Source organism: Semicossyphus pulcher, unplaced genomic scaffold, assembly GCF_022749685.1.
Source record: "Semicossyphus pulcher isolate SPU_LCO1_2020_fin unplaced genomic scaffold, fSemPul1.0.p SCAF_8, whole genome shotgun sequence".
Taxonomy (NCBI): Eukaryota; Metazoa; Chordata; class Actinopteri; order Labriformes; family Labridae; genus Semicossyphus; species Semicossyphus pulcher.
Window position 1 is genome coordinate 20,008,639 of NW_027211759.1, and position 13,904 is coordinate 20,022,542.

Here is a 13,904-nt window from a genome sequence, read left to right on the forward strand (position 1 = left end):
AGTAATGTTATACTTTTTTTGTATTATAAATCACTTTGTGTGAAATTTTCTTCCATGAGAACTGGAGTCAGAAATATTGGTATATGTATGCAGGTTACAATCTAAGTCAAATGTGTTTTTTATTGCTCTGCGATTCCAAACAAAATCTTAGGGGATCTGGCTATACTCTGGCCACGATAAGCTTCCCTATTTTTAATAATTCAGGAAATATTAATATAAGGCTAGTATAAAATGTTAAGTGTTGCAGCCTCTTCAATTAACTGGAATGCAGTTGGAGTTTTAAAAATCACTCCGGCCATACACTTTAAAAGATATAGGTTAACTCCAGCCTCTGTTTGCCCAACTGAAATGACATATTCTGATTACAATGACAGACTAGGTATTATTACTATTACTAAGGCTCGCTAACCGGCAGATTTTGTGTTTGCCTTAGTTAACTCGGATTCCGGCCATATAAAACACATTAAAATATCTCCATGTCGTACAGATTTGGAGGGAACCGTTACCGTTCATACCCTTAACTATGGCTCCTGTGCTCTCTAACCATCACTTGTCACATACAAACTCCTCAGAGATGTTCTATTCATCAAGAGGGCTCACTTATACTCGATGTCAACCTGTGAACAAAGAATTAACACATTCTCAGATTCTCACATAGGCTGAGACTGAAAGTCTATCAGAAGGGATAACAAGGCTTTGGAAATATAATATAAACTTATACTTATGTAACTTAAGTGTCTTCATCAATAGATATATACAGTTTATGTGAAGACACGTAATGACCAAAAGCCCACACAGCTACCTAATGGACTTTGAAGTGACGTTTTTTTTAGCCTACTTCTGACCAAAGAAGAACTTTATGCAAACATACATAACAATTTCTCTAAGTGCCCATAAAAAATGGTAAAATGTAAAAATTGGAAATCTGAACTGAAACTTATTATCACATGATTTTCTGGGAAAACTCCACATATCTGTTAATTCCATATCAGCAAACGCAACAAAAAGGAAGAGGAAAATGTCAGGAGTGAGACGTCTTGCTTAGGACAGTCTTTGTTGCCGCTGGACGCTCTGATTGGTCAGCGTGCCACCCTAGCTCTGGGATGACGTCAGTGCGGGAGCGAGTAGAGGAAGCGCGCAGCCTGGAGGAGAGGCAGAAGCTGGAGAACTGGGGATGAAACTGGACTCACCTGGCAGCAGCAGCGCTGACGCTCTTCACGGGCCCGGTGTTAACGCAGAAAAATCAATGTGGGAAATTGATTACGAGCTGAAGTTGTGGGCATTTCTCCTCAGAGTCCGCTTTGCTCCTGAAACAGGTAAGAAACGCTTCTGGAAATAGACAATATCAGCAAGGGCAGCGTGAGATTTTACCAGCTTTGATTCTGTTCTCATGCCATGTCCATGTGTATCACGTAGATAATTTAGGGACATAGGAAATGGTTATTTAGTTTAATTTTTAGTTGTTGTTTTTTTACTCGTGGTAACAGATTACCATCAGAAACGCCCTTTTATTTATTTTAAAATGACGGAAAAGCAAAACGGGAGGTCCTGGTTTCTATTCAGACAAAAATCATTGTTCTTTTAAGTGCCAGAATATAATATAAGCACTACTTGGTCTATTATTATCATAAACTTGTTATAAACTGGTTTGTCTAATAGCATATGGCTAATCCTCTGATGTGAAATAGTCTAGTTTTAGGAGAAGTAGGCCAACTCAAATTAAAAGTGGGGATTCGTTGCCCCCCAGGGAGGACCAAAGAGCCAAGAGCCAAATTAAAGACTCTTTAAAACCCAGCTCAGATCACATTTAGTAGATTTTTTTACACTCATCTGTTGATCTCGGAGCATCACTGAACCTGCTGCATGAAAAGAGCCATTTCTTTATTTCTAACCTGCCTCAGGTTCATGATCATGGTCCTGCTTTTAGGCCGTCCTAGTTTGGTTACACTGATGTTTCTTCATCATTCAAAAAAGACTTTTATGAAAATCTGCTTCTTTGTAGACATGCTAGAAGTTTAAAAGCTGGGATATTTAAGATTTCAAACAATATACCAGATCTATGCCGTAGTTGAATACCACCAGTCATTCATTAAAACTATTAAGACCACATTAGTTGTGTAAAATAGCAGTTCAGCAATATGCCTTAAATGAAAAATAGGAAGGAAAGGGGACAAATTAACTGCATTAAATAGTTGGTGTCTTATTTATTTATGTTTGAGTGTTCAAGTTGATATTTTTAAATGCATCCTAACACGTGAAATGTGATTTAGGCCTGGGTCATATGCTAATAGTTTATTTGCAATTGAAGCTAGTTTATTCTAGTCGACAAGAATAAACATGACACTTTTGGCTTTTTAAATGATGTTATAATATTTTCTTTTACTGTTTGAAATATCGTTCAAGAGATGCTAATGCACTAGGCCCCACACATTTTGCCTGTGTGTAATTATGCCACAAAACGATGACTTTTTCCTCTGAAACCTCCAATAGTGATGCCATATTTTATGGAGGCGTTTTAAACACGATATAAAATGAAATGAACGGAAATTCAAAGCATAATAATTAGCTCACTGTAATCTAAACATTGAGCAGGCCTTGAACCACTCACATTATATCACGGCAGGAATATATGACGGCATTAATTTGTAGTTTCTCAAACCCACAATACAAGTGTTAGCTTTTATGTTCAAATTGAGCACACCTGGCCCATGCCCTCTTCTCGTGCGCACTTCGTGCTCGACTGCTTTTATCCCTCGTGCTCTTATCAGAAATAAAAAATTAATAATAATACTGAAAATGACCTGTGTGTGTGTGTGTGTGTGTGTGTGTGTGTTTCAATGTTACAGGCCTACTAACGCGTCCTTACCTCCTTCTTTAGATGACGCCGGCATCATGTCGGACTACAGCACGAGTGTGTGAGAGGGAGGTCTGTTTTTATCTTTGGTTATCTAGCTGTATGAGTGTTAAATCCCTGTCATAAAGCTAGATAACCGAAAGTAGAAATGACTTCCATACATAACGTTCATTCACAAGAGACGTCTCAGGCTGTGAAGGCGGATTTTTGACTTTCAGTTAACAAAGGTAAGACCATGTTTCTTTCCTTTTCTGTTTGTGATATTCTTTAGAAAACGCACAAATAATCCCAAATGGCGAGTTCATAACGTGGGATAGGTACAGCACAATAAGCAGGCCTAACTAGCATTTGGGTAATAGCATTAATAGTATGCAGATATTTTCCTGTGCAGAAAAATGTTTGTATGTTAATTGAATATAACTGTAAAACAAATCACCTTCACACCATATAATATTTATACCTTATGGAGGAAAAACAAAGTGCTAAGGTCAACATGCTTCTCATTGACGTTGCAGAGTTTAATAGGCCCAGAAATATTTTCTTGTTTTTAATCTGAATCTGGTTTATTTTGAGGATATAGTTTTCTGTGGGGCCTGCAGGGAAAAATTGACCTGTTCAAGAAAACGATCTCAATTTTGAAGAGACCTTGGCTTCACTAACTTCACTGAAGGAGAATTGTGTATTTATTGTCTGATATAAGTCAAGTAATGTATTCAGGGATCTGCATCAGACATTTTAACCTTACACAGTAGAACCGCACAAGTGAACATTAATGATGTCTCTGTTCTATTCTTGTGTCCCTGTAAACCATGACATAGTGACAGAGAGCCAGCATGCAAAATACATACACCAGGACCCTGAAACAGTAGCACCTAAATGGAACTCAGCCATCTTTAATTTTATTATTTATACTTTGCTTTTTACTTTTTTTGCTTTGTGGTTGTTCAGCGTCGGTCCTTCAGGATTTCTGCTCTTATTTTATCTTTTGCACATCAGACTTTTTAATTCAACGTCTCAAAGGACTATTTTTCTCGCTTTTAAAAAATACAACACAGTTTAGATTTCACCTGTGAGACTTTGTTTATAGAAGAAAGAAAAGGGAGGCAGATGCTTTGTCCTGCCTCTAATGTCTCCCAGTCTGCTAATAATGCAGTTGAGTGGTGTAGCACCCTACACACACACAGGGTTAAATGAAAACACTTGGCGTCTGCGTTTAAAGCTGTAGTGAATCTTGAATCCTTTTGGGAAACATTGTTTCTCTCCTCAAAGAGAAGGCCAGCGCCGTCCTGTAAGACAGGAGCTGAACTTTTCAACTTGGTACTTCAGCTCTACGCTCAGCCCGGAGAACGCCACTAAAGCCTAAAGAGCACCAAAGAGAGATGAGTTTTCATTCACTCGTTTAAATACCTTCTGCAGTAGAGCTCGCTGTCAACCCGGGATAATTGCTGCGTTTCACAGGGAGATATTGGACATGTGAAAAGGCCGAGGTCCAAGTCTTTAACCGAGCTTTGCCTGTTCGAGGTAGCATGTCAACATGGCGTGCCTCCTTAATGAATAGGAGTAAAAACGATGGAGGGTTTATTCATGGGATGTTCTGAGGGCCTCATTGTTTTACATTGTGTACGTTTATGAAGACAGTGGCTTCTTTATGGCTTTTATTGCCGCAGAAAATACACAATAACAGGGACTGAATGAGCACATTTTGCAGGGGATTCAAAAGTTTTGATAACTTTACGACCACAACTAACTGCACATGTTACATGCTGATGGTTTAAAGACAGGATGATGAAATAGAAACCTTAAATCAAAAGCCTGTGTGAAACCAAATTGATAATAAAACGGTTTTCTTCGTCTGTTTTCTCTCTTCCATCTGCTCTCGTTACAGGCTCCCGATTAACGACACTTAATGATCGGAGAGTCCTGAAAAGAGGTTTGAACCATCATTAAAAGAAAACATGGCGACAGAAAGGAAAAACGCTCGGTCCGGATTTGCCACCTCCTCTCTTCTCCCCTCCCCCCATCCTCACCCTTTCTACCCAAGAGCCTCTAATGCCATCTGTACTGCCAACGGGGGGACGCCCTGCCCGTGCCAGGAGGCGGACAAAGACCCCGCCGGATCCTCGGAGTGTGGGCGCGCTCACAGGAGCCATCTTGGGAGAGATGTTGCCGCGACACCTAAAATGGCTGTGGCTGGCATACGAGGTGAGCTGCATCATGGTTTTTCTGTTGGGTACCAGTGTTGGTGGTGGTGGGCAGGATGTGTGTGTGTGTGTGTGTGTGTTTGTTGGGGGATGGGGGCAGGAGAAAGGATGAGAGAAAGAAGAAGAGTTTCCCATTTCCTCCTCCTCCACTCACACATGGCCTCTCCCTTCTCTCCTCTATCTGCTGCTCCTGCTAATTAGCAGTTAAGGGGTGATGTGAGGGGGGGAGGTGGGTGAGGAAGGAAGGTTGTGGTTGGTGGTGGGAGGAGGAGGAAGGGGGGCTGGGTAGCAAACAAAATTAATGAGCTGGCACTGGTTGAAGGAAACCTGCCACCCTCTCTAGTCATGGTGCTGCTTTACTCCCTGATGCACGCCAGGCCGGGCTGCACGTTGTGTTTCCACACGACAAACCACAAAGATGAATTCATGCAAAACTGCTTTTATTTTGAAACTCACATGATGATATTTATTACAGTATCTTAGCTGTGTTAATGTGCGGAACAGCTCAGGTGAATCGTGCTGAGCAGAGGATGATATGGGTATAGCTTCCTGTTTGGGGAATCAAATTCCTTCTTTTAAACGTAGAACCATTGTAGTCGAAGTTGGATATAATTTATTAACAGATACTTTGCCTTACAAAAGCGTTCTTTATGTGTAATAATATCAACACTGAACATTCACAGTTTTTGCTTTTGAAAACACTTAAATATGATTTTATATCAGAACATTTTAGGTGTCTCAAATGGCACTTCAAAGACTGGCTACATGTTTGACTTTGTGTCTTCTTAAGCATTTAGCACCAATGATTGTATTACACTGTATTACCACTCTCTCTCTATATATACAATATAAACTGCTACTACAAAGCTGCACACATGCGTAAGAACTTTATCTGACACACAAAGACATCAAATTTCAGACAAAAACCATGACTGGTATGAAAATGTCAAATTTTTCCAAAATCTGACACCATTTATTAAAGCTTCAAGTCTTTGCCACGTTGAACCCTGCAACCTCCCTCTCTCTCTCACACACACACACACACACACACACACCGACACACACACAGATCCTGAGAACGCTCCTCATCGTGGCATCGCCTCTGTACCCCTTGGTCTCTCTCGCAGCAACCTGAGGCAGAGCAGTGAGACACGTGAGCTTGTGTGTTCAGGGCCGACATGTGCAGCTGCACTGCTTGTGTGTTAATGAACAGTGCCGTGCGTTTTCACATTATCATTCAGCCCTGCTCTCTCTCTCTCTCTCTCCCCCCTCAATAGCTGTTTAGTCCACCACCCACCACCCCCCACCCCTCCGTAAAGGCCTGCTTTCCCACCATTGTGGAAGCGGGTGCTGCGGCGGCCCGGGCTTGGGGGGCAGGGTGGGAAAGAGCCTCCAGACTAGACATGAGCAGATGCCTGAGACATTAGACTGTCGTGCGGATCACTGGGGTCGGGTGAGCCGCTGAGTTTTAATGTGTGTGCAAGTGTATGCGTGTTTGATATGTGTGTGTGATGGGGGGTAGTAGTCTGGGCCATGATGTGCCACCTGACTGTTCATTAGTCTATTCAGCCTCCTCTGCATGTCTGAGAGGCATGGAGATGCTGTTTTTTTCTGCCAAATGAGGATTTCAGTGGCATTAGGGATGCATTCATACATGATATGCATATAGGTGCATACGCTCAGACCTACACAGCAAATTAGAGGTGTGATGCACTGATGATTCCTCTCACATTTTGAAATAATTTTAGCTTTCAGAAATAGAGTTTGCCAATCCTCCTGCTTTATTCCTGCTTAGTTAACCCACTGGATGTGATTTGTCTTTAATGCAAGCAGCATCTAAACATCATGAAAACCTCACAGGACAGTTAGTGGCACCGAGGATGACTCAGCTAAGGCGATGGGTGTGCCTAACAAGCAGAATGATGTAACCCGCTGTAATGATTATTAATGAGCCCTCGTACTGTACGTGTGCCTCCACATGATGTGTAAGGCGTGTGCAGCCCACACGTCAAAAGATGATTCCCTCTCCGTATTCGTATGAAAGACTCAGAGCTGTCTTTGTAATTGCATTTGCACTGCTCATCTGTGATATACAGCGCATTGCTTCAGGCAGATTTGACAGAAGAGAGAAGGAAAGGTGAAGGCGAGGAATTAATCTTGGAGATACTGTAGCCGGTCTCCACGGTACGTTCGAGAAAACAGAGGAGATGAGGGGCGGAATGACGAAATTGTTGCAAAATTAAAGCTTAAGCTTTGCATACCAGGAAAGGGTTAAAGATAGTGGAGACAAATGTATGTAAAGGAGGCGACAGAGGAGGCAGGTGTAGCACGTGGGCGGCCATGTTTGAGCCACCAGTGTGTTAGCTGTGCATTTGATGATAAAGTTAGCTTGTGTTAGCTTGTGTAGGGCTATGCTAAAGCAATATGCAGGTGCAAGGAGTGTGGGTGTGTGTGTGTGTGTTTGAAAATAGTAAGACAGGAGGTGGGCCTGCAGCTGTATGTGATAGCTGCGGCAGTCGACAGACAGCGTGGTCAAAGAGAGGTGGTGACTGAAGCACATCGTTCTGGATAGTGTCTTCATCCTTGTTATACGTGCAAAAGGAGCAATCACACGTTATAACACATGCACAACTGCACAAATGCACACATAATATTTACATGTGTATTGATTTCAGTCAGTAATTCTTTACTGATTGCAAAACGTAAGTAGATTTAAAAAAAAAAAAGTGCTATCAAGGTGAGCTAATCTTGATTTTAACATCATCTGATATGAATACTTTGCTGAAACTTAAGAGTGTGGTTTTAATCTTCTCTGAAACAAAGACAATTTTCAATCAAGATTATCTGAAACCAGAGCGGCTGAACGTCGAGGTCAGCGGCTTTGACACCGTGTCAGGAGGATTTAGGAGCTGAACGTCCCTGAATCTGCCTCCTCACGCTGCAGAGATACAGTGACTTTAATATTCATCCTTCAATTCCTTCTTGTACATGACAAAAAAAATGGACAGAAAAATGAATTTCCCCTCCAGAAAACGGCAGAATATAGATGATTACCTTTCATTTCTTCCCCCTGTTATTCATTATTTAATATGTACTGCTTTTGCTACGTGGGGTTTTCAGTGCTGGGAGATTATAATGTGTGACATGATGAAGTGACAGTAGCCGACACTCGCCTCCAATCCAGTGCGTGTGAAGCAGCGCAGCCATGGTCGTGATAAAATGTTAATACCATATAGCTCCTGGGTTACCTCTTTGGATTCTCCTCACTATGTGTGGACACTATGAATGTTTTAACGGCTCTTCTGTGGTATATAAAGCCCGGCTTGTGGGCCGCCCAGAGTCTTGGACGAGGTCCAATGTGGGTCAAGCGAGGCTCATCGCGGCTTTTTTAATGCAACTTTGGCCGAGACTAATCTAGCACAAAGCCTGACATTAAGTATCTTAGAGGAAGATGGAGAGAAGTTTCTACATCCCGTGCTTTGCAGATTACGTCTGTTGGCCGTGGCGTCCCTGAGTGGGGGTCCTGCATGCTCCAATGAAAGTAGAGGAGAATTAGGTGACTGAGCCTTTAATACAGCGGCCCTTTGTAATCATATCAGGAGGAGATGAGGTGCTAGGGTGAGGAGAATTAGGGGAAATCCTTGGTGTGACCTCCTTTTTAAGATGTTTTGTTACAGTACATGAATTCGATATGAGAGTGAAGAGAGAAAAAGAAGACATGTTCATGAAAAAGAGGAAAAAAGAGCACCAAATATCCTCGCATCAGATGGATGTACGACTCCATCACTCAGAAATCAAGTCAAGTTCAAGTTCTAGGCTGCAGCCGCTCCGTCTGCGGAGAGAAGAGAGTCTGTGGCCACCCTGGTGTACAACAGGAGGGGGAGGAGGTGGTGGGTGGGTGGGTAGATGGGGGGTACATAGCCTTTGACCTCTGTTAGGGTTGCTATGGGAAAGAGGCCCGTCGGCTCAGTAATGTACATCTGAAAAGGCCGAACTGTCAGAGCTGTCCAGCAGACGTCAACCCCCCACCACACACACACACACACACACACACACAAACTATCTCTAACCCATTCACACACACTCACAGATGGCACGGGCCAGCTTGGGAATGTTAGCCGCTTTATGTTCATCAGACACTGTTATAATTCATCACGTCTCTGCACCTCTTCCTCTGTGTTGGACCTCTTCGTTCTCATGTGTCAGCCTCATCATGCACACATGAACACCTATTGTGTGTGTGTGCGTCTAGACTTATTGGCTTATACGACACCACATACCATGACTGTGGTTAACACGACAATCTCCGTCTTTGTTTCCTCCCCTAAGTTTAAAAAAAAAAGTCGAGACAATTGAGGCTTTAAAACAAACACTGAAGTCTTTCAACCAAAAGTCAGCTGAGAAAAAGAACATTTTACCAGCATTTATTGGCGTTTTTTCAACATTTACAGAGGAAAAAAACACAAAATTGGCTTCATCTTCCCTCTGATTCTAATTATATAAAAAACAAAGCCATTCCTCTTCAAACAAAAGTAGAAGTTTCTATGGAAATTGACGTATCTGTGCACATTTTCTTAAAAGTCTGCCTCACATGAGCTTCTTCACTCAAGTTGTTTTTATGAGACAATATGCATGCGATCGAAATTCCTATGTGCCATCAGCACACCAGCTTTTCTTTAGGAATGATATATTTTCGTAAATAATCCGTGACATCTGTAAACCAATATTCATTTATTTCTGTCTACTCATGTTAAAATACTCAGTGTTTAATGTTTGCGCGTCTGCGTGTCAGTGAGGGCATGCAAATCCACCGATTGTAATACATGCATGTTTCCATGCCCCCTCTGTAACCGTGTGCAAGTGTGTCCTCATTCATGGCTGCATTCATTCAGGGGAGGGGTCTGAGGAAGAAAAGAGCGTGTATTTGCATACGCTGCATGCCGTCTGCAGAGAGGGAGCAGTCAAAAAAAGATGTCAGAGGTGCACAAAGAGAACGAGGACAAATCCTTCATTGTGGGCTTGGTGGGAGAAAAGGGCTCGTCTGAATTGGGGAGTGGGCGAAAATTGACAGAGAAAGAGTTGGGGCTGGTTCCCCGCGGGGATAAAAGCCTTGAGATCCCTCCGTGCATACAGCCTGAAAATGGGAGAGGAGAACAACACGCAGAGCACAGGGGCCTATTTTTTACACGGCATGAAAAGGAAGTTTGTTTTTCTGAAACACTGGCTGCAATTTGTGATGTGCAAAAGTAAAAAATCAGGCACAACAACAAACTCAGTATCAACAAAACAGACTCATCCGACAGCTCAGGTCGTCTTTTATACATCTGTTTTTAATCATATCTCCCTAGACTCACTTTTATGTAGGGAGTTTATTTCCCTTTTATGTGTTGTTTTACCCTGTGGCCCTTTGCTCTGTTATTTTTGTGTTAATATTTTTTATTGCAAATGTTTTATTAACTTTTCAGCACTTTTCAGCTGCTTTGCAAATACAGCTTTTGAGTATGAACATTGTACGAACGGATTGTTGGCAAAAGATGATTTACATTTATGATTTTTTGTCAAAAATGAAAAACGAAAGTGTTCATAATGAAAAAATGAGAAATATTAGCTGATTTCTGTTCGTGCAAAGTGGAAGTTTGATTGTGATGCTAATGATTCCCTCCATCATTTCTCCTCAGGGTGGGACAGAATCTGCAGTCTGCAGGAACTTGCTTTGGCACGATGAGACTGTGGACCAAACTCAAAGGAAATGTTGTCATTGGAGTTTAAACTCAAGAGCCTGAGTCAGCACTGCAAGACAAGCATTATGTTAAAGGACCAGAAACAAAAGAGACGTTCTACCTAAGATGTTATCCATGAAAATGCTGTTATTTTAGGATACTGCATTGATGACATTTTTAAACAAATCTGTTTTTTAAATTGAAAATATAAATGTTCACACACTTACTTTGCACACATGCATTTATATGCATGTTTTAATAACACCAATGTATTATTTATTGTTAACAAATGTTTCAATGTTGTCAATGACACATCTTTTTAATAAAAAGAATGGAAACAATATTCACATCTCTGTGTTATGTACTCGTTTTTGAGCAAAGGGGTCTTTTATTTTGGTAATCAATCAGGCAGGAAACTGATGACTAGATTGTTACACTGCATTACACATTATTGCTGACATAGCCTTCAAAAGGATTTATGTTTTTTAAGAAATGTTTTCAACCGCATTTTGTCTTTAATCTTTTAAATGAAATACGTAAAATGAATAAATAGATTTTAGTGTCTAAAATAGAAAACAGGCTTGTGTATTTAAGAGCAAAGCTCGCAGGATCCTTTCCCTCTCTCTTCACATGCTAATGCGTGTGTGTGTTAGTCAGTTAGGATCGTGTGAGAAAGGGTTTGAGTGACCCCGCATTAAGTTTTAATTAGGAGGAGCAGACAGAGGAACGTGTGTTGAATCAGGGTGGGGGAAAAAAGTTCATCAGCCTCCATACTCAGCGGACAAAATGACCCTGCCCGCCATTAAAATATATAATCAGCTTTTGTTCGTTCCTCTCATATTTCATTTTCAAAGATAGTGTAAACGGATCGATTAAAAATCACATTATCCGGATTCTTCCCTTTGCTTTATGACAAAATAAAAGGCCTGAACTAATGCCATAAAAAAGTGTAAGTTACATTGAAAAATCTGGATTAAAAAAATGCACGTGGGTTGTTTAGTGTAAATCAAAATGTATCCGTGCCCACCATGCAGGGCTGAGTTTTGACGATTAATCAGGTTTGGGGGATTACAAGCTGTCCTGGTGTCAGTCGGAGCTCAATCAGTGTCCGCCTGATCTGTGTCCGGAGTCAAACAACAGATGGACACGCGCAGGGTCAACAGGGGATTATTTCCGTCTCTGTGGGCTTTGTTGAAACAAACAAAACGCTTTAAAGTGACAGAAAAAAATCAGAAAAGTCCGTTTGTTACAATTAAGTCCTAAATGGAGTCATTTCTCCTTTTTGGAAAATGAATAACGTTTAATTTGGAAGCGCGTGAAGTCAGAAAAAAACATGACGTGTGATCGCCCCGTATTTTAAAGGGCTGTTGTTTTTTGTTTGTTTGTTTGATTTTAATAATAACGTGTTTTTAAAGGTATTATTATTATTATCATTAATTATATAATTATTTTCTTAAAACATATGATATCATTTGCTTCAATGTTCTAATATTTAAAATATAAACGGCAAAAGCATGCTCCATGCATGGCTGCTGAATGTTTGATCTAGGTAATGTATTCTTTTATCTTAACTTAAACTCAATGCCTTCCTAAAATAAGAATGTTGCTCTCGAAAGCAACTAAACTGTAAAAGCATCACCATCTCCTCTTGAGAGAGAAATTAAAATTAAAAGAGAGATTTTCTATCCCATGCAGGAGACAGGAAGTGGAACAGCATAAGTAGGAGAACAGGTGCATGACGTTTTGTAACTTAACTATTTATACATTAAAAGCATCTGGGTCTAGAAAACAAACTGAAAGGTATATATGCTCTTAATACAAAACCGCAAACATATGAAGAAATAATCATAAAGACACTAAATATGATCAAAAGGGAGAAAGAAGCTGTAATAATGTTAAATTCTATTAAATAAATCGCTGAAATAGCTTTTAAAAACACGTTGTTTGCTGAAATCAAACTCATGTAGCAGTAGAGATCTGTCTCATGCAGGAGTCAGCATGTTTCCAATCCATCCAAACACTGCAGCGGCTGATCTCGGTGATTAGTTCCCCTCTGTGGATGAATGGAAACCAATTAGTGAAATCAGCCTGTGTAGAAGTTGGCTGGAACCAAAGCCCAAATGATTCTGTAAAAACCTGGTTACACTGCTGTGATTTTCATCATTAAAAAATGTTTCATATTCTGTTGACTTTGCCCCAAACGCTCTGAACACGTGTGTTTCAGGTTCAGTCTGTAAACACGTCAGCTGCAGCATCCTGTTCTGCAGAGGTAATTGCTCAAATCATCTGCTGAGGTTAAAATATTGCTTTTTGACGAGTGTCAGCTGGTCAGGGACCTGTTGGTGAAGTCCCTGCAGGTCAGCAGAGGTCAGGAGGTCACGATGTGGACAGTCCCCCAGAGGACAATAAACAGGCTGGAGGGAGGCGGAGGTCAGGAGCCGTCTGAGCCAGAGAGCAGAGGTCAAGGGCCGCTAATTAAGTGGCTATTTCCTGCTATTCCCCAGTGACCGCTGGACTCAAAGATGGACAGGAAAACGCATGAGGAAGTCTATTCAGAGCAGGTTCATAAAACATGGTTACTAGTAAAAATTAGTGACTGGAATAACAGATCATAAACGGGTGAAACAACAGCAGTGACACCTTCTTTGAGCCATTTTGAGAAGGAGAAAAAACACTTTCAAATCCTGTTTTAACTCAGATTTAAAGAGGAAATCTGCACAAATCTAGAAAAAACTATTTTTATACTAAAGCTTGATAATTATCTTATTTATACTTTGTTATAAAATGTAAATAGTCATAATTGGAAGACTTTCAGTTCAATAATCTTGCATCCAAACGGATTTCCTCCCCAGAAGAGAGAGAAACAGAGAGGCAGACCTCAGGGCTCTAGTCGAGGAATCCAAACTTTTTGGAGGGAAAGTCGCTGGAAGCTGTTTATGCCTTCCCAGCCGCTGAATGGGCCTATGTGCATGATCCCTTAGCATAAGAATGGAGATGGGGCCTGTGAACTCCTCTGACACTGACCTTTCTCCCAGGATGTGAATAGTATCACTCAAGAGCTGCCCGGCAGCCATTCAGTCCGGACCTGAGCCCTGCCCTCGCCTAAACTCCTAATCAGGCTGATTTAAT

The 13,904-nt window shown here is 41.1% G+C and overlaps 1 long non-coding RNA gene across 1 annotated transcript; it reads left to right on the plus strand.

The window, feature by feature from the left end:
- The first annotated feature begins 1,225 nt into the window (after positions 1–1,225).
- LOC138613281 (uncharacterized) lies at positions 1,226–11,039 on the plus strand. The gene is made up of 4 exons (XR_011309722.1): positions 1,226–1,316; positions 2,879–3,081; positions 4,740–5,056; positions 10,734–11,039. It is a non-coding gene; the product is annotated as an uncharacterized lncRNA (long non-coding RNA).
- Positions 11,040–13,904: the final 2,865 nt, after the last annotated feature.